At 50.6% G+C, this 24218-nt stretch overlaps 1 long non-coding RNA gene and 13 other non-coding genes across 14 annotated transcripts in view; 1 reads left to right on the plus strand and 13 right to left on the minus strand.

Moving 5' to 3' along the window:
- The window catches only part of LOC128011370 (uncharacterized), a 214116-nt gene that overhangs the window by 57279 nt on the left and 132619 nt on the right, over positions 1 to 24218 (plus strand). The window lies entirely within an intron of this gene.
- On the minus strand, positions 1702 to 1865 carry LOC128012223 (U1 spliceosomal RNA). The gene has a single exon (XR_008182739.1). It is a non-coding gene; the product is annotated as a U1 spliceosomal RNA (small nuclear RNA).
- LOC128012461 (U2 spliceosomal RNA) lies at positions 2240 to 2430 on the minus strand. Its single transcript, XR_008182984.1, has one exon. It is a non-coding gene; the product is annotated as a U2 spliceosomal RNA (small nuclear RNA).
- On the minus strand, positions 4482 to 4645 carry LOC128012224 (U1 spliceosomal RNA). The gene has a single exon (XR_008182740.1). It is a non-coding gene; the product is annotated as a U1 spliceosomal RNA (small nuclear RNA).
- On the minus strand, positions 5020 to 5210 carry LOC128012462 (U2 spliceosomal RNA). The gene has a single exon (XR_008182985.1). It is a non-coding gene; the product is annotated as a U2 spliceosomal RNA (small nuclear RNA).
- LOC128012225 (U1 spliceosomal RNA) lies at positions 7262 to 7425 on the minus strand. Its single transcript, XR_008182741.1, has one exon. It is a non-coding gene; the product is annotated as a U1 spliceosomal RNA (small nuclear RNA).
- Positions 7800 to 7990, minus strand: LOC128012463 (U2 spliceosomal RNA). Its single transcript, XR_008182986.1, has one exon. It is a non-coding gene; the product is annotated as a U2 spliceosomal RNA (small nuclear RNA).
- LOC128012226 (U1 spliceosomal RNA) lies at positions 10042 to 10205 on the minus strand. The gene has a single exon (XR_008182742.1). It is a non-coding gene; the product is annotated as a U1 spliceosomal RNA (small nuclear RNA).
- Positions 10580 to 10770, minus strand: LOC128012464 (U2 spliceosomal RNA). Its single transcript, XR_008182987.1, has one exon. It is a non-coding gene; the product is annotated as a U2 spliceosomal RNA (small nuclear RNA).
- LOC128012227 (U1 spliceosomal RNA) lies at positions 12822 to 12985 on the minus strand. The gene has a single exon (XR_008182743.1). It is a non-coding gene; the product is annotated as a U1 spliceosomal RNA (small nuclear RNA).
- On the minus strand, positions 13360 to 13550 carry LOC128012465 (U2 spliceosomal RNA). The gene has a single exon (XR_008182988.1). It is a non-coding gene; the product is annotated as a U2 spliceosomal RNA (small nuclear RNA).
- On the minus strand, positions 16112 to 16275 carry LOC128012228 (U1 spliceosomal RNA). Its single transcript, XR_008182745.1, has one exon. It is a non-coding gene; the product is annotated as a U1 spliceosomal RNA (small nuclear RNA).
- LOC128012682 (U2 spliceosomal RNA) lies at positions 16650 to 16845 on the minus strand. Its single transcript, XR_008183175.1, has one exon. It is a non-coding gene; the product is annotated as a U2 spliceosomal RNA (small nuclear RNA).
- LOC128012229 (U1 spliceosomal RNA) lies at positions 23991 to 24154 on the minus strand. Its single transcript, XR_008182746.1, has one exon. It is a non-coding gene; the product is annotated as a U1 spliceosomal RNA (small nuclear RNA).

Here is a 24218-nt window from a genome sequence, read left to right on the forward strand (position 1 = left end):
CAGCACAGAAAGCTTCTCTGGAGTCTGACTGTCAATAATCATCCAAAAAAAGAGGAAATTTCCATTCACCTTGGCGAGGGGACCTCAAAACGTGCTAAGGTGGCGTGTCCGAGGTGGCTCGAATGGCTATAACTCCGGGAAGGAGTGAGATCCCTTCACCCAAATCGGCACACCTGTGCAGGGGCTCAGTCCGAGGCCAGGTGAAAAGGGGCGTGGCGACAGGCCAGTAGGTGGCGCCGTAAGCTGAAAAATAGGGAAAATGTAATGTAAAAAGACAATCAAACAAAGATGAAAACACCCGAAACACTGCGGGATCGTAGTACCCTCCCCTGTCTGCAACGTCACCGGGCCTTGTCCCGATCGGCCTGACGGTGGAACTGCAGCGACGGAAAGTACGGCATCGCTCGTAACTCCCAAACGGTTGGTCGCAGAGCCACGTGCCTTATGTCATCGGAATCCTTGGCTCGAGCCGAACGAGACGCAGGTCTCAGATTGGCTCGTCGCTCTGACGAAATTTTCGGGTATTTTGGATTTTGTCGAAAACCTTCTTTTGCAACCTAGCGCCAGGTATTTGGCCCAGTCCCACCCAAATCAGCACAGAAAGCTTCTCTGGAGTCTGACTGTCAATAATCATCCAAAAAAAGAGGAAATTTCCATTCACCTTGGCGAGGGGACCTCAAAACGTGCTAAGGTGGCGTGTCCGAGGTGGCTCGAATGGCTATAACTCCGGGAAGGAGTGAGATCCCTTCACCCAAATCGGCACACCTGTGCAGGGGCTCAGTCCGAGGCCAGGTGAAAAGGGGCGTGGCGACAGGCCAGTAGGTGGCGCCGTAAGCTGAAAAATAGGGAAAATGTAATGTAAAAAGACAATCAAACAAAGATGAAAACACCCGAAACACTGCGGGATCGTAGTACCCTCCCCTGTCTGCAACGTCACCGGGCCTTGTCCCGATCGGCCTGACGGTGGAACTGCAGCGACGGAAAGTACGGCATCGCTCGTAACTCCCAAACGGTTGGTCGCAGAGCCACGTGCCTTATGTCATCGGAATCCTTGGCTCGAGCCGAACGAGACGCAGGTCTCAGATTGGCTCGTCGCTCTGACGAAATTTTCGGGTATTTTGGATTTTGTCGAAAACCTTCTTTTGCAATCTAGCGCCAGGTATTTGGCCCAGTCCCACCCAAATCAGCACAGAAAGCTTCTCTGGAGTCTGACTGTCAATAATCATCCAAAAAAAGAGGAAATTTCCATTCACCTTGGCGAGGGGACCTCAAAACGTGCTAAGGTGGCGTGTCCGAGGTGGCTCGAATGGCTATAACTCCGGGAAGGAGTGAGATCCCTTCACCCAAATCGGCACACATGTGCAGGGGCTCAGTCCGAGGCCAGGTGAAAAAGGGCGCGGCGACAGGCCACTAGGTGGCGCTGTAAGCGACAACAAAATTAATACGAATCGAAAAAAAGGACAAACAAACAACATGGAGACAGATACAGCTAGGCTGCAGTCAGTCCAATCTACTTTCAAAGTAAGGTCTGCGCTATGTTCGAACTAAACTACCCACCAGGGTCTGATTTTTCAAGAGCGTAAGTGACTTTGTTTCACAGGCGCACAACACGTATCTCGCATGTGACAGAACTCCCCATTCTGAAATGGAAATAAATAAAAAACTGTAAAAACCTCTTCTGCTTTGTTTCACCAACAATTTCAGGGGAGAGCGCGAACGCAGTCCCCCACTACCATAAATTATGCAGTCGAGATTCCCGCATTTGGGGAATTCGCAGGGGTCAGCATGGCCGGAGTGCAATGGACAAGCCTCGCCCTGGGTGAACCGCCTTCTTGATCATGGTGTCTCCCCTGCCAGGTAAGTATGAAGGCCCAGGCGGTCAGCCAGAGGTCTGATTTGCATCTCTACCATCCTCACCAACGGTTAGCCCTCCGCCCCCGCTCCAGGAAAGGAAGGACGGGTGCCTTCCGTTACTTGCCTGGAAACTGCCAAGCTCATGGGCCGGTGCTTCCCAACGCCAGTTTTAGATGACTCTCTTTAAACAAACACACCTGATTCGATGCACCACCTCGTCTGTGAAAGACTTCAAGACCTCAGGTGGGTGCATCGTTAGTGGAAGAGTCCAAGACCCCAGGAGGACACATCAGGAAAAAAGTTTGCAATAAACCACAGCATCTGCAATGGCAGCTCTCATTCCTTGTTCTGCTATTCGACACAATAAATGGCAATCCCCAAAAAGGGAAAGCACACCGTTCCTGGAGACACTGCAATACCAGGCCGATGCATGGAGTGGATGGAGCAAGCCCCGGCTCCAGCTCCGTGATCTAAAAATCCATTTAATATGTAGTCCCCGGATGGGGGACGTATCAGATATTAAACTGATAAGAACAGATACTACACTTGATCTTAGCCAAAAGGCCGAGAAGCGATGCTGCTAAGACGCAGCAGGGAGGAAGCCGGACACGGCGATGCCCATCTCGGCTTTGGTAAGTTTTGGGAGACCTAAAAACGCTGGGGGATGGTGGTAGCCTCCCCTGTCTACAACGTCACCGGGCCTCGTCCCGATCGGCCTGACGGAAAGTACGGCATCGCTCGTAACTCCCAAACGGTTGGTCGCAGAGCCACGTGCCTTATGTCATCGGAATCCTTGGCTCGAGCCGAACGAGACGCAGGTCTCAGATTGGCTCGTCGCTCTGACGAAATTTTCGGGTATTTTGGATTTTGTCGAAAACCTTCTTTTGCAACCTAGCGCCAGGTATTTGGCCCAGTCCCACCCAAATCAGCACAGAAAGCTTCTCTGGAGTCTGACTGTCAATAATCATCCAAAAAAAGAGGAAATTTCCATTCACCTTGGCGAGGGGACCTCAAAACGTGCTAAGGTGGCGTGTCCGAGGTGGCTCGAATGGCTATAACTCCGGGAAGGAGTGAGATCCCTTCACCCAAATCGGCACACCTGTGCAGGGGCTCAGTCCGAGGCCAGGTGAAAAGGGGCGTGGCGACAGGCCAGTAGGTGGCGCCGTAAGCTGAAAAATAGGGAAAATGTAATGTAAAAAGACAATCAAACAAAGATGAAAACACCCGAAACACTGCGGGATCGTAGTACCCTCCCCTGTCTGCAACGTCACCGGGCCTTGTCCCGATCGGCCTGACGGTGGAACTGCAGCGACGGAAAGTACGGCATCGCTCGTAACTCCCAAACGGTTGGTCGCAGAGCCACGTGCCTTATGTCATCGGAATCCTTGGCTCGAGCCGAACGAGACGCAGGTCTCAGATTGGCTCGTCGCTCTGACGAAATTTTCGGGTATTTTGGATTTTGTCGAAAACCTTCTTTTGCAACCTAGCGCCAGGTATTTGGCCCAGTCCCACCCAAATCAGCACAGAAAGCTTCTCTGGAGTCTGACTGTCAATAATCATCCAAAAAAAGAGGAAATTTCCATTCACCTTGGCGAGGGGACCTCAAAACGTGCTAAGGTGGCGTGTCCGAGGTGGCTCGAATGGCTATAACTCCGGGAAGGAGTGAGATCCCTTCACCCAAATCGGCACACCTGTGCAGGGGCTCAGTCCGAGGCCAGGTGAAAAGGGGCGTGGCGACAGGCCAGTAGGTGGCGCCGTAAGCTGAAAAATAGGGAAAATGTAATGTAAAAAGACAATCAAACAAAGATGAAAACACCCGAAACACTGCGGGATCGTAGTACCCTCCCCTGTCTGCAACGTCACCGGGCCTTGTCCCGATCGGCCTGACGGTGGAACTGCAGCGACGGAAAGTACGGCATCGCTCGTAACTCCCAAACGGTTGGTCGCAGAGCCACGTGCCTTATGTCATCGGAATCCTTGGCTCGAGCCGAACGAGACGCAGGTCTCAGATTGGCTCGTCGCTCTGACGAAATTTTCGGGTATTTTGGATTTTGTCGAAAACCTTCTTTTGCAATCTAGCGCCAGGTATTTGGCCCAGTCCCACCCAAATCAGCACAGAAAGCTTCTCTGGAGTCTGACTGTCAATAATCATCCAAAAAAAGAGGAAATTTCCATTCACCTTGGCGAGGGGACCTCAAAACGTGCTAAGGTGGCGTGTCCGAGGTGGCTCGAATGGCTATAACTCCGGGAAGGAGTGAGATCCCTTCACCCAAATCGGCACACATGTGCAGGGGCTCAGTCCGAGGCCAGGTGAAAAAGGGCGCGGCGACAGGCCACTAGGTGGCGCTGTAAGCGACAACAAAATTAATACGAATCGAAAAAAAGGACAAACAAACAACATGGAGACAGATACAGCTAGGCTGCAGTCAGTCCAATCTACTTTCAAAGTAAGGTCTGCGCTATGTTCGAACTAAACTACCCACCAGGGTCTGATTTTTCAAGAGCGTAAGTGACTTTGTTTCACAGGCGCACAACACGTATCTCGCATGTGACAGAACTCCCCATTCTGAAATGGAAATAAATAAAAAACTGTAAAAACCTCTTCTGCTTTGTTTCACCAACAATTTCAGGGGAGAGCGCGAACGCAGTCCCCCACTACCATAAATTATGCAGTCGAGATTCCCGCATTTGGGGAATTCGCAGGGGTCAGCATGGCCGGAGTGCAATGGACAAGCCTCGCCCTGGGTGAACCGCCTTCTTGATCATGGTGTCTCCCCTGCCAGGTAAGTATGAAGGCCCAGGCGGTCAGCCAGAGGTCTGATTTGCATCTCTACCATCCTCACCAACGGTTAGCCCTCCGCCCCCGCTCCAGGAAAGGAAGGACGGGTGCCTTCCGTTACTTGCCTGGAAACTGCCAAGCTCATGGGCCGGTGCTTCCCAACGCCAGTTTTAGATGACTCTCTTTAAACAAACACACCTGATTCGATGCACCACCTCGTCTGTGAAAGACTTCAAGACCTCAGGTGGGTGCATCGTTAGTGGAAGAGTCCAAGACCCCAGGAGGACACATCAGGAAAAAAGTTTGCAATAAACCACAGCATCTGCAATGGCAGCTCTCATTCCTTGTTCTGCTATTCGACACAATAAATGGCAATCCCCAAAAAGGGAAAGCACACCGTTCCTGGAGACACTGCAATACCAGGCCGATGCATGGAGTGGATGGAGCAAGCCCCGGCTCCAGCTCCGTGATCTAAAAATCCATTTAATATGTAGTCCCCGGATGGGGGACGTATCAGATATTAAACTGATAAGAACAGATACTACACTTGATCTTAGCCAAAAGGCCGAGAAGCGATGCTGCTAAGACGCAGCAGGGAGGAAGCCGGACACGGCGATGCCCATCTCGGCTTTGGTAAGTTTTGGGAGACCTAAAAACGCTGGGGGATGGTGGTAGCCTCCCCTGTCTACAACGTCACCGGGCCTCGTCCCGATCGGCCTGACGGAAAGTACGGCATCGCTCGTAACTCCCAAACGGTTGGTCGCAGAGCCACGTGCCTTATGTCATCGGAATCCTTGGCTCGAGCCGAACGAGACGCAGGTCTCAGATTGGCTCGTCGCTCTGACGAAATTTTCGGGTATTTTGGATTTTGTCGAAAACCTTCTTTTGCAACCTAGCGCCAGGTATTTGGCCCAGTCCCACCCAAATCAGCACAGAAAGCTTCTCTGGAGTCTGACTGTCAATAATCATCCAAAAAAAGAGGAAATTTCCATTCACCTTGGCGAGGGGACCTCAAAACGTGCTAAGGTGGCGTGTCCGAGGTGGCTCGAATGGCTATAACTCCGGGAAGGAGTGAGATCCCTTCACCCAAATCGGCACACCTGTGCAGGGGCTCAGTCCGAGGCCAGGTGAAAAGGGGCGTGGCGACAGGCCAGTAGGTGGCGCCGTAAGCTGAAAAATAGGGAAAATGTAATGTAAAAAGACAATCAAACAAAGATGAAAACACCCGAAACACTGCGGGATCGTAGTACCCTCCCCTGTCTGCAACGTCACCGGGCCTTGTCCCGATCGGCCTGACGGTGGAACTGCAGCGACGGAAAGTACGGCATCGCTCGTAACTCCCAAACGGTTGGTCGCAGAGCCACGTGCCTTATGTCATCGGAATCCTTGGCTCGAGCCGAACGAGACGCAGGTCTCAGATTGGCTCGTCGCTCTGACGAAATTTTCGGGTATTTTGGATTTTGTCGAAAACCTTCTTTTGCAACCTAGCGCCAGGTATTTGGCCCAGTCCCACCCAAATCAGCACAGAAAGCTTCTCTGGAGTCTGACTGTCAATAATCATCCAAAAAAAGAGGAAATTTCCATTCACCTTGGCGAGGGGACCTCAAAACGTGCTAAGGTGGCGTGTCCGAGGTGGCTCGAATGGCTATAACTCCGGGAAGGAGTGAGATCCCTTCACCCAAATCGGCACACCTGTGCAGGGGCTCAGTCCGAGGCCAGGTGAAAAGGGGCGTGGCGACAGGCCAGTAGGTGGCGCCGTAAGCTGAAAAATAGGGAAAATGTAATGTAAAAAGACAATCAAACAAAGATGAAAACACCCGAAACACTGCGGGATCGTAGTACCCTCCCCTGTCTGCAACGTCACCGGGCCTTGTCCCGATCGGCCTGACGGTGGAACTGCAGCGACGGAAAGTACGGCATCGCTCGTAACTCCCAAACGGTTGGTCGCAGAGCCACGTGCCTTATGTCATCGGAATCCTTGGCTCGAGCCGAACGAGACGCAGGTCTCAGATTGGCTCGTCGCTCTGACGAAATTTTCGGGTATTTTGGATTTTGTCGAAAACCTTCTTTTGCAATCTAGCGCCAGGTATTTGGCCCAGTCCCACCCAAATCAGCACAGAAAGCTTCTCTGGAGTCTGACTGTCAATAATCATCCAAAAAAAGAGGAAATTTCCATTCACCTTGGCGAGGGGACCTCAAAACGTGCTAAGGTGGCGTGTCCGAGGTGGCTCGAATGGCTATAACTCCGGGAAGGAGTGAGATCCCTTCACCCAAATCGGCACACATGTGCAGGGGCTCAGTCCGAGGCCAGGTGAAAAAGGGCGCGGCGACAGGCCACTAGGTGGCGCTGTAAGCGACAACAAAATTAATACGAATCGAAAAAAAGGACAAACAAACAACATGGAGACAGATACAGCTAGGCTGCAGTCAGTCCAATCTACTTTCAAAGTAAGGTCTGCGCTATGTTCGAACTAAACTACCCACCAGGGTCTGATTTTTCAAGAGCGTAAGTGACTTTGTTTCACAGGCGCACAACACGTATCTCGCATGTGACAGAACTCCCCATTCTGAAATGGAAATAAATAAAAAACTGTAAAAACCTCTTCTGCTTTGTTTCACCAACAATTTCAGGGGAGAGCGCGAACGCAGTCCCCCACTACCATAAATTATGCAGTCGAGATTCCCGCATTTGGGGAATTCGCAGGGGTCAGCATGGCCGGAGTGCAATGGACAAGCCTCGCCCTGGGTGAACCGCCTTCTTGATCATGGTGTCTCCCCTGCCAGGTAAGTATGAAGGCCCAGGCGGTCAGCCAGAGGTCTGATTTGCATCTCTACCATCCTCACCAACGGTTAGCCCTCCGCCCCCGCTCCAGGAAAGGAAGGACGGGTGCCTTCCGTTACTTGCCTGGAAACTGCCAAGCTCATGGGCCGGTGCTTCCCAACGCCAGTTTTAGATGACTCTCTTTAAACAAACACACCTGATTCGATGCACCACCTCGTCTGTGAAAGACTTCAAGACCTCAGGTGGGTGCATCGTTAGTGGAAGAGTCCAAGACCCCAGGAGGACACATCAGGAAAAAAGTTTGCAATAAACCACAGCATCTGCAATGGCAGCTCTCATTCCTTGTTCTGCTATTCGACACAATAAATGGCAATCCCCAAAAAGGGAAAGCACACCGTTCCTGGAGACACTGCAATACCAGGCCGATGCATGGAGTGGATGGAGCAAGCCCCGGCTCCAGCTCCGTGATCTAAAAATCCATTTAATATGTAGTCCCCGGATGGGGGACGTATCAGATATTAAACTGATAAGAACAGATACTACACTTGATCTTAGCCAAAAGGCCGAGAAGCGATGCTGCTAAGACGCAGCAGGGAGGAAGCCGGACACGGCGATGCCCATCTCGGCTTTGGTAAGTTTTGGGAGACCTAAAAACGCTGGGGGATGGTGGTAGCCTCCCCTGTCTACAACGTCACCGGGCCTCGTCCCGATCGGCCTGACGGAAAGTACGGCATCGCTCGTAACTCCCAAACGGTTGGTCGCAGAGCCACGTGCCTTATGTCATCGGAATCCTTGGCTCGAGCCGAACGAGACGCAGGTCTCAGATTGGCTCGTCGCTCTGACGAAATTTTCGGGTATTTTGGATTTTGTCGAAAACCTTCTTTTGCAACCTAGCGCCAGGTATTTGGCCCAGTCCCACCCAAATCAGCACAGAAAGCTTCTCTGGAGTCTGACTGTCAATAATCATCCAAAAAAAGAGGAAATTTCCATTCACCTTGGCGAGGGGACCTCAAAACGTGCTAAGGTGGCGTGTCCGAGGTGGCTCGAATGGCTATAACTCCGGGAAGGAGTGAGATCCCTTCACCCAAATCGGCACACCTGTGCAGGGGCTCAGTCCGAGGCCAGGTGAAAAGGGGCGTGGCGACAGGCCAGTAGGTGGCGCCGTAAGCTGAAAAATAGGGAAAATGTAATGTAAAAAGACAATCAAACAAAGATGAAAACACCCGAAACACTGCGGGATCGTAGTACCCTCCCCTGTCTGCAACGTCACCGGGCCTTGTCCCGATCGGCCTGACGGTGGAACTGCAGCGACGGAAAGTACGGCATCGCTCGTAACTCCCAAACGGTTGGTCGCAGAGCCACGTGCCTTATGTCATCGGAATCCTTGGCTCGAGCCGAACGAGACGCAGGTCTCAGATTGGCTCGTCGCTCTGACGAAATTTTCGGGTATTTTGGATTTTGTCGAAAACCTTCTTTTGCAACCTAGCGCCAGGTATTTGGCCCAGTCCCACCCAAATCAGCACAGAAAGCTTCTCTGGAGTCTGACTGTCAATAATCATCCAAAAAAAGAGGAAATTTCCATTCACCTTGGCGAGGGGACCTCAAAACGTGCTAAGGTGGCGTGTCCGAGGTGGCTCGAATGGCTATAACTCCGGGAAGGAGTGAGATCCCTTCACCCAAATCGGCACACCTGTGCAGGGGCTCAGTCCGAGGCCAGGTGAAAAGGGGCGTGGCGACAGGCCAGTAGGTGGCGCCGTAAGCTGAAAAATAGGGAAAATGTAATGTAAAAAGACAATCAAACAAAGATGAAAACACCCGAAACACTGCGGGATCGTAGTACCCTCCCCTGTCTGCAACGTCACCGGGCCTTGTCCCGATCGGCCTGACGGTGGAACTGCAGCGACGGAAAGTACGGCATCGCTCGTAACTCCCAAACGGTTGGTCGCAGAGCCACGTGCCTTATGTCATCGGAATCCTTGGCTCGAGCCGAACGAGACGCAGGTCTCAGATTGGCTCGTCGCTCTGACGAAATTTTCGGGTATTTTGGATTTTGTCGAAAACCTTCTTTTGCAATCTAGCGCCAGGTATTTGGCCCAGTCCCACCCAAATCAGCACAGAAAGCTTCTCTGGAGTCTGACTGTCAATAATCATCCAAAAAAAGAGGAAATTTCCATTCACCTTGGCGAGGGGACCTCAAAACGTGCTAAGGTGGCGTGTCCGAGGTGGCTCGAATGGCTATAACTCCGGGAAGGAGTGAGATCCCTTCACCCAAATCGGCACACATGTGCAGGGGCTCAGTCCGAGGCCAGGTGAAAAAGGGCGCGGCGACAGGCCACTAGGTGGCGCTGTAAGCGACAACAAAATTAATACGAATCGAAAAAAAGGACAAACAAACAACATGGAGACAGATACAGCTAGGCTGCAGTCAGTCCAATCTACTTTCAAAGTAAGGTCTGCGCTATGTTCGAACTAAACTACCCACCAGGGTCTGATTTTTCAAGAGCGTAAGTGACTTTGTTTCACAGGCGCACAACACGTATCTCGCATGTGACAGAACTCCCCATTCTGAAATGGAAATAAATAAAAAACTGTAAAAACCTCTTCTGCTTTGTTTCACCAACAATTTCAGGGGAGAGCGCGAACGCAGTCCCCCACTACCATAAATTATGCAGTCGAGATTCCCGCATTTGGGGAATTCGCAGGGGTCAGCATGGCCGGAGTGCAATGGACAAGCCTCGCCCTGGGTGAACCGCCTTCTTGATCATGGTGTCTCCCCTGCCAGGTAAGTATGAAGGCCCAGGCGGTCAGCCAGAGGTCTGATTTGCATCTCTACCATCCTCACCAACGGTTAGCCCTCCGCCCCCGCTCCAGGAAAGGAAGGACGGGTGCCTTCCGTTACTTGCCTGGAAACTGCCAAGCTCATGGGCCGGTGCTTCCCAACGCCAGTTTTAGATGACTCTCTTTAAACAAACACACCTGATTCGATGCACCACCTCGTCTGTGAAAGACTTCAAGACCTCAGGTGGGTGCATCGTTAGTGGAAGAGTCCAAGACCCCAGGAGGACACATCAGGAAAAAAGTTTGCAATAAACCACAGCATCTGCAATGGCAGCTCTCATTCCTTGTTCTGCTATTCGACACAATAAATGGCAATCCCCAAAAAGGGAAAGCACACCGTTCCTGGAGACACTGCAATACCAGGCCGATGCATGGAGTGGATGGAGCAAGCCCCGGCTCCAGCTCCGTGATCTAAAAATCCATTTAATATGTAGTCCCCGGATGGGGGACGTATCAGATATTAAACTGATAAGAACAGATACTACACTTGATCTTAGCCAAAAGGCCGAGAAGCGATGCTGCTAAGACGCAGCAGGGAGGAAGCCGGACACGGCGATGCCCATCTCGGCTTTGGTAAGTTTTGGGAGACCTAAAAACGCTGGGGGATGGTGGTAGCCTCCCCTGTCTACAACGTCACCGGGCCTCGTCCCGATCGGCCTGACGGAAAGTACGGCATCGCTCGTAACTCCCAAACGGTTGGTCGCAGAGCCACGTGCCTTATGTCATCGGAATCCTTGGCTCGAGCCGAACGAGACGCAGGTCTCAGATTGGCTCGTCGCTCTGACGAAATTTTCGGGTATTTTGGATTTTGTCGAAAACCTTCTTTTGCAACCTAGCGCCAGGTATTTGGCCCAGTCCCACCCAAATCAGCACAGAAAGCTTCTCTGGAGTCTGACTGTCAATAATCATCCAAAAAAAGAGGAAATTTCCATTCACCTTGGCGAGGGGACCTCAAAACGTGCTAAGGTGGCGTGTCCGAGGTGGCTCGAATGGCTATAACTCCGGGAAGGAGTGAGATCCCTTCACCCAAATCGGCACACCTGTGCAGGGGCTCAGTCCGAGGCCAGGTGAAAAGGGGCGTGGCGACAGGCCAGTAGGTGGCGCCGTAAGCTGAAAAATAGGGAAAATGTAATGTAAAAAGACAATCAAACAAAGATGAAAACACCCGAAACACTGCGGGATCGTAGTACCCTCCCCTGTCTGCAACGTCACCGGGCCTTGTCCCGATCGGCCTGACGGTGGAACTGCAGCGACGGAAAGTACGGCATCGCTCGTAACTCCCAAACGGTTGGTCGCAGAGCCACGTGCCTTATGTCATCGGAATCCTTGGCTCGAGCCGAACGAGACGCAGGTCTCAGATTGGCTCGTCGCTCTGACGAAATTTTCGGGTATTTTGGATTTTGTCGAAAACCTTCTTTTGCAACCTAGCGCCAGGTATTTGGCCCAGTCCCACCCAAATCAGCACAGAAAGCTTCTCTGGAGTCTGACTGTCAATAATCATCCAAAAAAAGAGGAAATTTCCATTCACCTTGGCGAGGGGACCTCAAAACGTGCTAAGGTGGCGTGTCCGAGGTGGCTCGAATGGCTATAACTCCGGGAAGGAGTGAGATCCCTTCACCCAAATCGGCACACCTGTGCAGGGGCTCAGTCCGAGGCCAGGTGAAAAGGGGCGTGGCGACAGGCCAGTAGGTGGCGCCGTAAGCTGAAAAATAGGGAAAATGTAATGTAAAAAGACAATCAAACAAAGATGAAAACACCCGAAACACTGCGGGATCGTAGTACCCTCCCCTGTCTGCAACGTCACCGGGCCTTGTCCCGATCGGCCTGACGGTGGAACTGCAGCGACGGAAAGTACGGCATCGCTCGTAACTCCCAAACGGTTGGTCGCAGAGCCACGTGCCTTATGTCATCGGAATCCTTGGCTCGAGCCGAACGAGACGCAGGTCTCAGATTGGCTCGTCGCTCTGACGAAATTTTCGGGTATTTTGGATTTTGTCGAAAACCTTCTTTTGCAATCTAGCGCCAGGTATTTGGCCCAGTCCCACCCAAATCAGCACAGAAAGCTTCTCTGGAGTCTGACTGTCAATAATCATCCAAAAAAAGAGGAAATTTCCATTCACCTTGGCGAGGGGACCTCAAAACGTGCTAAGGTGGCGTGTCCGAGGTGGCTCGAATGGCTATAACTCCGGGAAGGAGTGAGATCCCTTCACCCAAATCGGCACACATGTGCAGGGGCTCAGTCCGAGGCCAGGTGAAAAAGGGCGCGGCGACAGGCCACTAGGTGGCGCTGTAAGCGACAACAAAATTAATACGAATCGAAAAAAAGGACAAACAAACAACATGGAGACAGATACAGCTAGGCTGCAGTCAGTCCAATCTACTTTCAAAGTAAGGTCTGCGCTATGTTCGAACTAAACTACCCACCAGGGTCTGATTTTTCAAGAGCGTAAGTGACTTTGTTTCACAGGCGCACAACACGTATCTCGCATGTGACAGAACTCCCCATTCTGAAATGGAAATAAATAAAAAACTGTAAAAACCTCTTCTGCTTTGTTTCACCAACAATTTCAGGGGAGAGCGCGAACGCAGTCCCCCACTACCATAAATTATGCAGTCGAGATTCCCGCATTTGGGGAATTCGCAGGGGTCAGCATGGCCGGAGTGCAATGGACAAGCCTCGCCCTGGGTGAACCGCCTTCTTGATCATGGTGTCTCCCCTGCCAGGTAAGTATGAAGGCCCAGGCGGTCAGCCAGAGGTCTGATTTGCATCTCTACCATCCTCACCAACGGTTAGCCCTCCGCCCCCGCTCCAGGAAAGGAAGGACGGGTGCCTTCCGTTACTTGCCTGGAAACTGCCAAGCTCATGGGCCGGTGCTTCCCAACGCCAGTTTTAGATGACTCTCTTTAAACAAACACACCTGATTCGATGCACCACCTCGTCTGTGAAAGACTTCAAGACCTCAGGTGGGTGCATCGTTAGTGGAAGAGTCCAAGACCCCAGGAGGACACATCAGGAAAAAAGTTTGCAATAAACCACAGCATCTGCAATGGCAGCTCTCATTCCTTGTTCTGCTATTCGACACAATAAATGGCAATCCCCAAAAAGGGAAAGCACACCGTTCCTGGAGACACTGCAATACCAGGCCGATGCATGGAGTGGATGGAGCAAGCCCCGGCTCCAGCTCCGTGATCTAAAAATCCATTTAATATGTAGTCCCCGGATGGGGGACGTATCAGATATTAAACTGATAAGAACAGATACTACACTTGATCTTAGCCAAAAGGCCGAGAAGCGATGCTGCTAAGACGCAGCAGGGAGGAAGCCGGACACGGCGATGCCCATCTCGGCTTTGGTAAGTTTTGGGAGACCTAAAAACGCTGGGGGATGGTGGTAGCCTCCCCTGTCTACAACGTCACCGGGCCTCGTCCCGATCGGCCTGACGGAAAGTACGGCATCGCTCGTAACTCCCAAACGGTTGGTCGCAGAGCCACGTGCCTTATGTCATCGGAATCCTTGGCTCGAGCCGAACGAGACGCAGGTCTCAGATTGGCTCGTCGCTCTGACGAAATTTTCGGGTATTTTGGATTTTGTCGAAAACCTTCTTTTGCAACCTAGCGCCAGGTATTTGGCCCAGTCCCACCCAAATCAGCACAGAAAGCTTCTCTGGAGTCTGACTGTCAATAATCATCCAAAAAAAGAGGAAATTTCCATTCACCTTGGCGAGGGGACCTCAAAACGTGCTAAGGTGGCGTGTCCGAGGTGGCTCGAATGGCTATAACTCCGGGAAGGAGTGAGATCCCTTCACCCAAATCGGCACACCTGTGCAGGGGCTCAGTCCGAGGCCAGGTGAAAAGGGGCGTGGCGACAGGCCAGTAGGTGGCGCCGTAAGCTGAAAAATAGGGAAAATGTAATGTAAAAAGACAATCAAACAAAGATGAAAACACCCGAAACACTGCGGGATCGTAGTACCCTCCCCTGTCTGCAACGTCACCGGGCCTTGTCCCGATCGGCCTGACGGTGGAACTGCAGCGACGGAAAGTACGGCATCGCTCGTAACTCCCAAACGGTTGGTCGCAGAGCCACGTGCCTTATGTCATCGGAATCCTTGGCTCGAGCCGAACGAGACGCAGGTCTCAGATTGGCTCGTCGCTCTGACGAAATTTTCGGGTATTTTGGATTTTGTCGAAAACCTTCTTTTGCAACCTAGCGCCAGGTATTTGGCCCAGTCCCACCCAAATCAGCACAGAAAGCTTCTCTGGAGTCTGACTGTCAATAATCATCCAAAAAAAGAGGAAATTTCCATTCACCTTGGCGAGGGGACCTCAAAACGTGCTAAGGTGGCGTGTCCGAGGTGGCTCGAAAAGGGGCGTGGCGACAGGCCAGTAGGTGGCGCCGTAAGCTGAAAAATAGGGAAAATGTAATGTAAAAAGACAATCAAACAAAGATGAAAACACCCGAAACACTGCGGGATCGTAGTACCCTCCCCTGTCTGCAACGTCACCGGGCCTTGTCCCGATCGGCCTGACGGTGGAACTGCAGCGACGGAAAGTACGGCATCGCTCGTAACTCCCAAACGGTTGGTCGCAGAGCCACGTGCCTTATGTCATCGGAATCCTTGGCTCGAGCCGAACGAGACGCAGGTCTCAGATTGGCTCGTCGCTCTGACGAAATTTTCGGGTATTTTGGATTTTGTCGAAAACCTTCTTTTGCAACCTAGCGCCAGGTATTTGGCCCAGTCCCACCCAAATCAGCACAGAAAGCTTCTCTGGAGTCTGACTGTCAATAATCATCCAAAAAAAGAGGAAATTTCCATTCACCTTGGCGAGGGGACCTCAAAACGTGCTAAGGTGGCGTGTCCGAGGTGGCTCGAATGGCTATAACTCCGGGAAGGAGTGAGATCCCTTCACCCAAATCGGCACACCTGTGCAGGGGCTCAGTCCGAGGCCAGGTGAAAAGGGGCGTGGCGACAGGCCAGTAGGTGGCGCCGTAAGCTGAAAAATAGGGAAAATGTAATGTAAAAAGACAATCAAACAAAGATGAAAACACCCGAAACACTGCGGGATCGTAGTACCCTCCCCTGTCTGCAACGTCACCGGGCCTTGTCCCGATCGGCCTGACGGTGGAACTGCAGCGACGGAAAGTACGGCATCGCTCGTAACTCCCAAACGGTTGGTCGCAGAGCCACGTGCCTTATGTCATCGGAATCCTTGGCTCGAGCCGAACGAGACGCAGGTCTCAGATTGGCTCGTCGCTCTGACGAAATTTTCGGGTATTTTGGATTTTGTCGAAAACCTTCTTTTGCAATCTAGCGCCAGGTATTTGGCCCAGTCCCACCCAAATCAGCACAGAAAGCTTCTCTGGAGTCTGACTGTCAATAATCATCCAAAAAAAGAGGAAATTTCCATTCACCTTGGCGAGGGGACCTCAAAACGTGCTAAGGTGGCGTGTCCGAGGTGGCTCGAATGGCTATAACTCCGGGAAGGAGTGAGATCCCTTCACCCAAATCGGCACACATGTGCAGGGGCTCAGTCCGAGGCCAGGTGAAAAAGGGCGCGGCGACAGGCCACTAGGTGGCGCTGTAAGCGACAACAAAATTAATACGAATCGAAAAAAAGGACAAACAAACAACATGGAGACAGATACAGCTAGGCTGCAGTCAGTCCAATCTACTTTCAAAGTAAGGTCTGCGCTATGTTCGAACTAAACTACCCACCAGGGTCTGATTTTTCAAGAGCGTAAGTGACTTTGTTTCACAGGCGCACAACACGTATCTCGCATGTGACAGAACTCCCCATTCTGAAATGGAAATAAATAAAAAACTGTAAAAACCTCTTCTGCTTTGTTTCACCAACAATTTCAGGGGAGAGCGCGAACGCAGTCCCCCACTACCATAAATTATGCAGTCGAGATTCCCGCATTTGGGGAATTCGCAGGGGTCAGCATGGCCGGAGTGCAATGGACAAGCCTCGCCCTGGGTGAACCGCCTTCTTGATCATGGTGTCTCCCCTGCCAGGTAAGTATGAAGGCCCAGGCGGTCAGCCAGAGGTCTGATTTGCATCTCTACCATCCTCACCAACGGTTAGCCCTCCGCCCCCGCTCCAGGAAAGGAAGGACGGGTGCCTTCCGTTACTTGCCTGGAAACTGCCAAGCTCATGGGCCGGTGCTTCCCAACGCCAGTTTTAGATGACTCTCTTTAAACAAACACACCTGATTCGATGCACCACCTCGTCTGTGAAAGACTTCAAGACCTCAGGTGGGTGCATCGTTAGTGGAAGAGTCCAAGACCCCAGGAGGACACATCAGGAAAAAAGTTTGCAATAAACCACAGCATCTGCAATGGCAGCTCTCATTCCTTGTTCTGCTATTCGACACAATAAATGGCAATCCCCAAAAAGGGAAAGCACACCGTTCCTGGAGACACTGCAATACCAGGCCGATGCATGGAGTGGATGGAGCAAGCCCCGGCTCCAGCTCCGTGATCTAAAAATCCATTTAATATGTAGTCCCCGGATGGGGGACGTATCAGATATTAAACTGATAAGAACAGATTTTTTTTTTTTTTTTTTTTTTTTTTTTTTTTATTAAATCCATACACTCATACAAATTTACAAATGAACCACTTGTAACAAAGGCATACACATTTTCAGTTTGAACATTCCGAACTCAAAAATAACTTCATGTAAAGTGAACAACACATTACTATCAGTGCCTCATAAACAAAACTAGATTTTTGACACCCAAGACTTTATCCCACTCCTACCCGAGTGAGTCCCCCCCATACAGCCCTCGTCTTCTCCTCTCCATAAACGACCTTATACCCATTTACCTCTTTAACCAAACTTGCCAAAAGTGTTGAAAATAACTTTTGAGGTTCTAAACCAGGCAACTGCTTCCTCAGGCACCTTAGACGCCAGTCCCATAAGATACGCTTCCCTTCTGAGATAGTAACCCATACTACTCTTTTCTTATCCTTCTCTATATTTCCCAACCCTCCTCCATACAACACTAAGTCCCGGGTAATCAGTGGTCCTCCCCACTCTCTCCACCACCCAGTGACTGCTTCCCATAAAGCCATTGCTCCTGGACATGACCACAAGGCGTGCTCAATTGTCTCTTCTCCCCCGCAACCCACTGGGCACAAAGGAGATCTGCCCTGACCATGCCTATATAAACGCTCCCGTACTGGAAGCCTCCCTAATGCTGCCAACCAGTTCACATCCTTACACCTCCCTACCAAATAATCTGGTTGCAAGGACAACCAGTTCACTTCAATTGGAGGCCCTGCCCCTCTAGCTTCCTTAACTGATCTCTCCTTCAACCTATCATACAGCTTCCTATGATTTAACAACAATGACTCTTCCAAGCACCAAGGATTTTCTTTAATAGTGTCTGCCGCCACTTTATAATGTTCAGGTCTATCCAGAGACCAAGGCACCCTATTACTCCACCCTGTTAAATGCCTCAAAGGCCATCCCAACCAAAAGTGAGCCAACACATGTGCTTTATGCCCTGGAGCCTGTACCACTAGGCGAGCTGCAAATGCAATAAACAAAGCCGTAACCTTCCAAGGGAGGCACGGCACTCCTCTGCCTCCCTCAGCCAGAGGACGAAACATCTGCGCCCTTGATACTAGCTCAGTCCTCCCTCTCCAAATAAAAGAAAAAATCAACTTCTCTATTCTCCTCCCCTGCCAAAAAGGTAGGGGAAAAACATAAGCCAGATGATTAATACTGGGCAACACATCTGCCTTCACTACCTGTACTCTACCCCATAATGACAGATCCCTTACACTCCACCGGTTTACTTTAGATTGTAAAGATTCCAACATCCCCTTCCAATTTTGTTGTGCACTATTCACCTTGAAGAAATGAACACCCAAGATTTTCATGCCATCCTGACACAAGGTATACCCTCCTGGAACCACAGTCCTCTTACTCCACCGTCCTACAAACATCACTGAAGATTTACTGACATTTATCTTGGCCCCTGTGGCTTCAGAAAAACTATGCAAAATCTCTCCTGTCACTGCAAAATCTTTTTCTGTGGTCAAAAAGACTGTCATATCATCTGCGTAAGCTAACACTTTTGCCCTTATCCCTCCTCCACCTGGCATTACTACACCAGTCAGAGCTGCTGTTAATCGTAGCCGACTAATCAGAGGCTCTAAAGACAGTATATAGCACAAGGGTGACAAAGGACACCCTTGCCTCACACCACCCAACTGTCTCACTGGTTCAGAATAGAACCCGTTAATCCTAATCTGACTGAAAGCTTCACTATACAGAAGCTGGATCCAGGCTCTGAACCCTGGGCCAAATCCAAGCTTCTCCAACACTGACCACAAAAAAGAATGGCTAACCCTATCAAAGGCCTTTTCCTGGTCAAGGCTCAGGATTGCCAAAGGAAGCTGCCGTTGCTCAGCCCAACTGATCAAATCCCGGATCAAAACTAAATTGAGGCTGCCTGATCTTCCTGGAACCCCACAAGTTTGATCTGGATGAACCACCAAATCTAACACCCCCTTAAGCCGTAAGCATAAGACTTTCGCCAGAATCTTATAATCTGTAGTAAGTAAAGTTATTGGCCGCCAATTTGCCAAATCCTCCTTACTATTCTTCTTATGCAGGAGGGTCACCAACCCCCTCCTCATAGACATAGGCAATTTCCCCACTTCCAGACTTTCCTGATAGACCTTAATCAGTTCAGGGCCTACTAAAGGCAAGAAGGCTTGATAAAATTCAGCTGGGAGACCATCACCACCTGGAGACGTGCCTCTCTTCAAGGACTTAATTGCTACCTCTACTTCCTTCAAGGTGACCTCCTTCTCTAACCTGCCTGCCTCCTCTTCCTCCAAGGTCCTGTCCAGATCCTCTAGAAACCCCTCCGTTGTTGACTCTCTTATTTCTCTATTCGCGAACAGCTCCTTATAAAAGGCAACTGAAGCCTTGAGCATTCCTTCAACTGAGTAAACCTTACCCTTCTCTGTATTTAAACATTCCATACTGCTACGCTTCTGCCTGCCCTTCACAGTAGAAAAGAAAAACTTTGTAGGCCTTTCATCTAACACACGCTGACATACACCTGACTGCATAACAAACTTCTGAGCTTCCCCTCTATAATGTTCATTCAAAGAGTCCTGCAAGAGTTTGGCTTTCTTCCACCCTTGCACAGTGCTCAATAGACCTTGAGAGCATAAAACTTGCAGTTCTTTAGTCCATTGACGCACTTGATTCCTCTTAGCCTTCTCCAAAGCTAAACCCCATGCCCTGCAAAAAAACCTAATCCTCTCCTTCACTCCTTCCCACCAGTCAGAATGTGACTGGTAGAATTCTTTTAAATTGCACCACCCAGCATATAATACCTGGAAAACCTTACAGAAGGTTTGGTCTTTGAGGTATGTAACATTCATCCTCCATTTCCCCCGACCCCTTTGCCCTGCCTCCAACTCTGCCCCAGCCCCAACTAAACAATGATCTGAGCACCACATTGGCTGCCTTGTGTAGCTACTAACTTTAACAGATTTTGACAAAAATATATAATCCAACCGTGATGCCTCCTGCCTACTGTTAAACCATGTATAACCTAAACCCTCCCCTCCAGCTGTCTGACCTGAGTCTTGTAATCCAAAACTTTTAATAACCCCTGCCAATTCCCCCCCAGAATTTTTTTCTAGGGACATATTAAAATCCCCTGCCAAGACCACCAGCCGGTTCGTATATAATAACGGAAATATTTTTCCCAAAAAACCTTCCCTCTCCTCTCGCTTACTGGGCACATACACATTTATGAACCGCAAGGCCACACCCCTCCATCTTGCATCCACAAACATCACTCTCCCTGGAACAATCACCCCAGATGTTTCAACTATCACCTCCCAGGAAAAGAATAAAATCCCCACCCCATCCGCCCTCACATTCCCCACTCCCCAAAAGGATGGTCCCCGAGTCCAATCCTTCGAAAAATTCTCCACATCCCTTTCATTCTCCAAGTGACATTCTTGTAAAAACAAAACATCATAATATAATTCTTTAACAGAAAAGAAAACTGCTGTCCGGCGCTCTGCCATTTTCAGCCCTCTTACATTAAATGTTGCCACTCTTAACAGTCCCATTGAAAACCTTTGGACTCTCTCCAAAAGCCCCCATATTGCCCAAAATACTTCCCCAACCTACTTCCCCCCTTATTCCTCCCCATTTTCCCCACAATCTCTTCTTCCCCTTCCTCCCTTTACCCTCCTTGAAACCACTTCAGACCATTCCCCGGATTCTGCTATCATTTCTTCCCCTCCCTCTTCCTCTTCAATACTATCCCCCCAACCAGTGCTTGTCCCTCCCTCCTCATTGTCTTTTCCTTCATAGCCCTCCTCATTACAATCTTGACTCACAGAGTCCTCACTAACAGAGTTCTCCAGTTTGCTGTATTTGCATATTTCCCCATTATCAGGGTCACTGGCCTCACTCCAAGCTCTGCGACGGCCAGTCCCAGATGCTGACTCTGCTGCAATCTCCATCTTTGACTCACTATATACTGTCTCTCGTTGATGGGTTGATCCAGTTGCAGGCTCCAAAATGGTCTGCTCCTTATCCACCTCCAATACCCCAGAAAGCACCTCTGTGAAGTCCAGATCTGTCCATCCTGGAGATGGATTAAGCTGCTCCTCTGATCCCACTCCTTTTACCTCCTTTCCATCCAGGGACAAGGTTATCAGATCCCCCACAGTTCCATCCGCTTGTTCCTTCATACCAGCACACTCCTGACTTGATGTACTCATACTTCTCTGATCATTCGCACCTGTCGCTTGTTGAAGATGCCCCTCCCTTTCTGCTGGTAGACTGCTAAGAATGGCATCCAGGTCTGCCTGCAGATCATGACCTTCCTTCAATATGCTCGCATATGACTTGTTTCTTGAAGGACAGGTACGATAAAGATGATCGGCCTTGCCACAAAGGCTACAAAGTTTTGGTGCGGGGCAGGCAGAAGCAACGTGGTCCGCCTTCCCACAAAACCGACAACGCTGTCCTTCACATTCTGTTTTAATGTGTCCTTCTCCACCACATCTCCTGCAATACATGGGCTGCCCAGGGTAGTAGAGAAAGCCCCTGTTAGGCCCAATGGAAATGGACCCAGGTAGGTGAATCAGGCTTCCAGGGACTGCGGAGTCCACCTTGAGCTTCACAAAAAAACGCCTCTTTCCAGTCCAAATCCCAAACCGATCCCTCACACGCTCACCTCCTTTCACAGCCTCGCAGTGCCTCTCAAGAAAAGTCATTACCTCCACATCCTCAACAAAAGGATTATATAGATGGATTGTGAGAGGTAAGTAATCCTGTGCAAACAGAGGGTGCAAACTCAGTCCTTCCAACAACTTGTGCTTTTTATGCCCCCAAGACTCAAAAAAACTCACACAGTCCGTTAAATTGAAGAAGGTCAGATCCATAAATCCCATTGCGGTGAAATCCTGAAGACAGAACACTGATGAAGCTGCTACGTTGAAGACTCCTTTCAAGACATCCACGACCACAAATTCCCTCCTGAAGTTTTCCTTCACAGACCGGACAGCATTCTGTAGCACTTGAATCCGTACAGTATTCTTTAACCGCGCCATCATGGCCGGCAAAGCACCATCTCCCCTCGACGTAGCCATCGCCGCTACACTTGATCTTAGCCAAAAGGCCGAGAAGCGATGCTGCTAAGACGCAGCAGGGAGGAAGCCGGACACGGCGATGCCCATCTCGGCTTTGGTAAGTTTTGGGAGACCTAAAAACGCTGGGGGATGGTGGTAGCCTCCCCTGTCTACAACGTCACCGGGCCTCGTCCCGATCGGCCTGACGGAAAGTACGGCATCGCTCGTAACTCCCAAACGGTTGGTCGCAGAGCCACGTGCCTTATGTCATCGGAATCCTTGGCTCGAGCCGAACGAGACGCAGGTCTCAGATTGGCTCGTCGCTCTGACGAAATTTTCGGGTATTTTGGATTTTGTCGAAAACCTTCTTTTGCAACCTAGCGCCAGGTATTTGGCCCAGTCCCACCCAAATCAGCACAGAAAGCTTCTCTGGAGTCTGACTGTCAATAATCATCCAAAAAAAGAGGAAATTTCCATTCACCTTGGCGAGGGGACCTCAAAACGTGCTAAGGTGGCGTGTCCGAGGTGGCTCGAATGGCTATAACTCCGGGAAGGAGTGAGATCCCTTCACCCAAATCGGCACACCTGTGCAGGGGCTCAGTCCGAGGCCAGGTGAAAAGGGGCGTGGCGACAGGCCAGTAGGTGGCGCCGTAAGCTGAAAAATAGGGAAAATGTAATGTAAAAAGACAATCAAACAAAGATGAAAACACCCGAAACACTGCGGGATCGTAGTACCCTCCCCTGTCTGCAACGTCACCGGGCCTTGTCCCGATCGGCCTGACGGTGGAACTGCAGCGACGGAAAGTACGGCATCGCTCGTAACTCCCAAACGGTTGGTCGCAGAGCCACGTGCCTTATGTCATCGGAATCCTTGGCTCGAGCCGAACGAGACGCAGGTCTCAGATTGGCTCGTCGCTCTGACGAAATTTTCGGGTATTTTGGATTTTGTCGAAAACCTTCTTTTGCAACCTAGCGCCAGGTATTTGGCCCAGTCCCACCCAAATCAGCACAGAAAGCTTCTCTGGAGTCTGACTGTCAATAATCATCCAAAAAAAGAGGAAATTTCCATTCACCTTGGCGAGGGGACCTCAAAACGTGCTAAGGTGGTGTGTCCGAGGTGGCTCGAATGGCTATAACTCCGGGAAGGAGTGAGATCCCTTCACCCAAATCGGCACACCTGTGCAGGGGCTCAGTCCGAGGCCAGGTGAAAAGGGGCGTGGCGACAGGCCAGTAGGTGGCGCCGTAAGCTGAAAAATAGGGAAAATGTAATGTAAAAAGACAATCAAACAAAGATGAAAACACCCGAAACACTGCGGGATCGTAGTACCCTCCCCTGTCTGCAACGTCACCGGGCCTTGTCCCGATCGGCCTGACGGTGGAACTGCAGCGACGGAAAGTACGGCATCGCTCGTAACTCCCAAACGGTTGGTCGCAGAGCCACGTGCCTTATGTCATCGGAATCCTTGGCTCGAGCCGAACGAGACGCAGGTCTCAGATTGGCTCGTCGCTCTGACGAAATTTTCGGGTATTTTGGATTTTGTCGAAAACCTTCTTTTGCAATCTAGCGCCAGGTATTTGGCCCAGTCCCACCCAAATCAGCACAGAAAGCTTCTCTGGAGTCTGACTGTCAATAATCATCCAAAAAAAGAGGAAATTTCCATTCACCTTGGCGAGGGGACCTCAAAACGTGCTAAGGTGGCGTGTCCGAGGTGGCTCGAATGGCTATAACTCCGGGAAGGAGTGAGATCCCTTCACCCAAATCGGCACACATGTGCAGGGGCTCAGTCCGAGGCCAGGTGAAAAAGGGCGCGGCGACAGGCCACTAGGTGGCGCTGTAAGCGACAACAAAATTAATACGAATCGAAAAAAAGGACAAACAAACAACATGGAGACAGATACAGCTAGGCTGCAGTCAGTCCAATCTACTTTCAAAGTAAGGTCTGCGCTATGTTCGAACTAAACTACCCACCAGGGTCTGATTTTTCAAGAGCGTAAGTGACTTTGTTTCACAGGCGCACAACACGTATCTCGCATGTGACAGAACTCCCCATTCTGAAATGGAAATAAATAAAAAACTGTAAAAACCTCTTCTGCTTTGTTTCACCAACAATTTCAGGGGAGAGCGCGAACGCAGTCCCCCACTACCATAAATTATGCAGTCGAGATTCCCGCATTTGGGGAATTCGCAGGGGTCAGCATGGCCGGAGTGCAATGGACAAGCCTCGCCCTGGGTGAACCGCCTTCTTGATCATGGTGTCTCCCCTGCCAGGTAAGTATGAAGGCCCAGGCGGTCAGCCAGAGGTCTGATTTGCATCTCTACCATCCTCACCAACGGTTAGCC

Source organism: Carassius gibelio, chromosome B23 (genome assembly GCF_023724105.1).
Source record: "Carassius gibelio isolate Cgi1373 ecotype wild population from Czech Republic chromosome B23, carGib1.2-hapl.c, whole genome shotgun sequence".
Lineage (NCBI taxonomy): Eukaryota > Metazoa > Chordata > Actinopteri > Cypriniformes > Cyprinidae > Carassius > Carassius gibelio.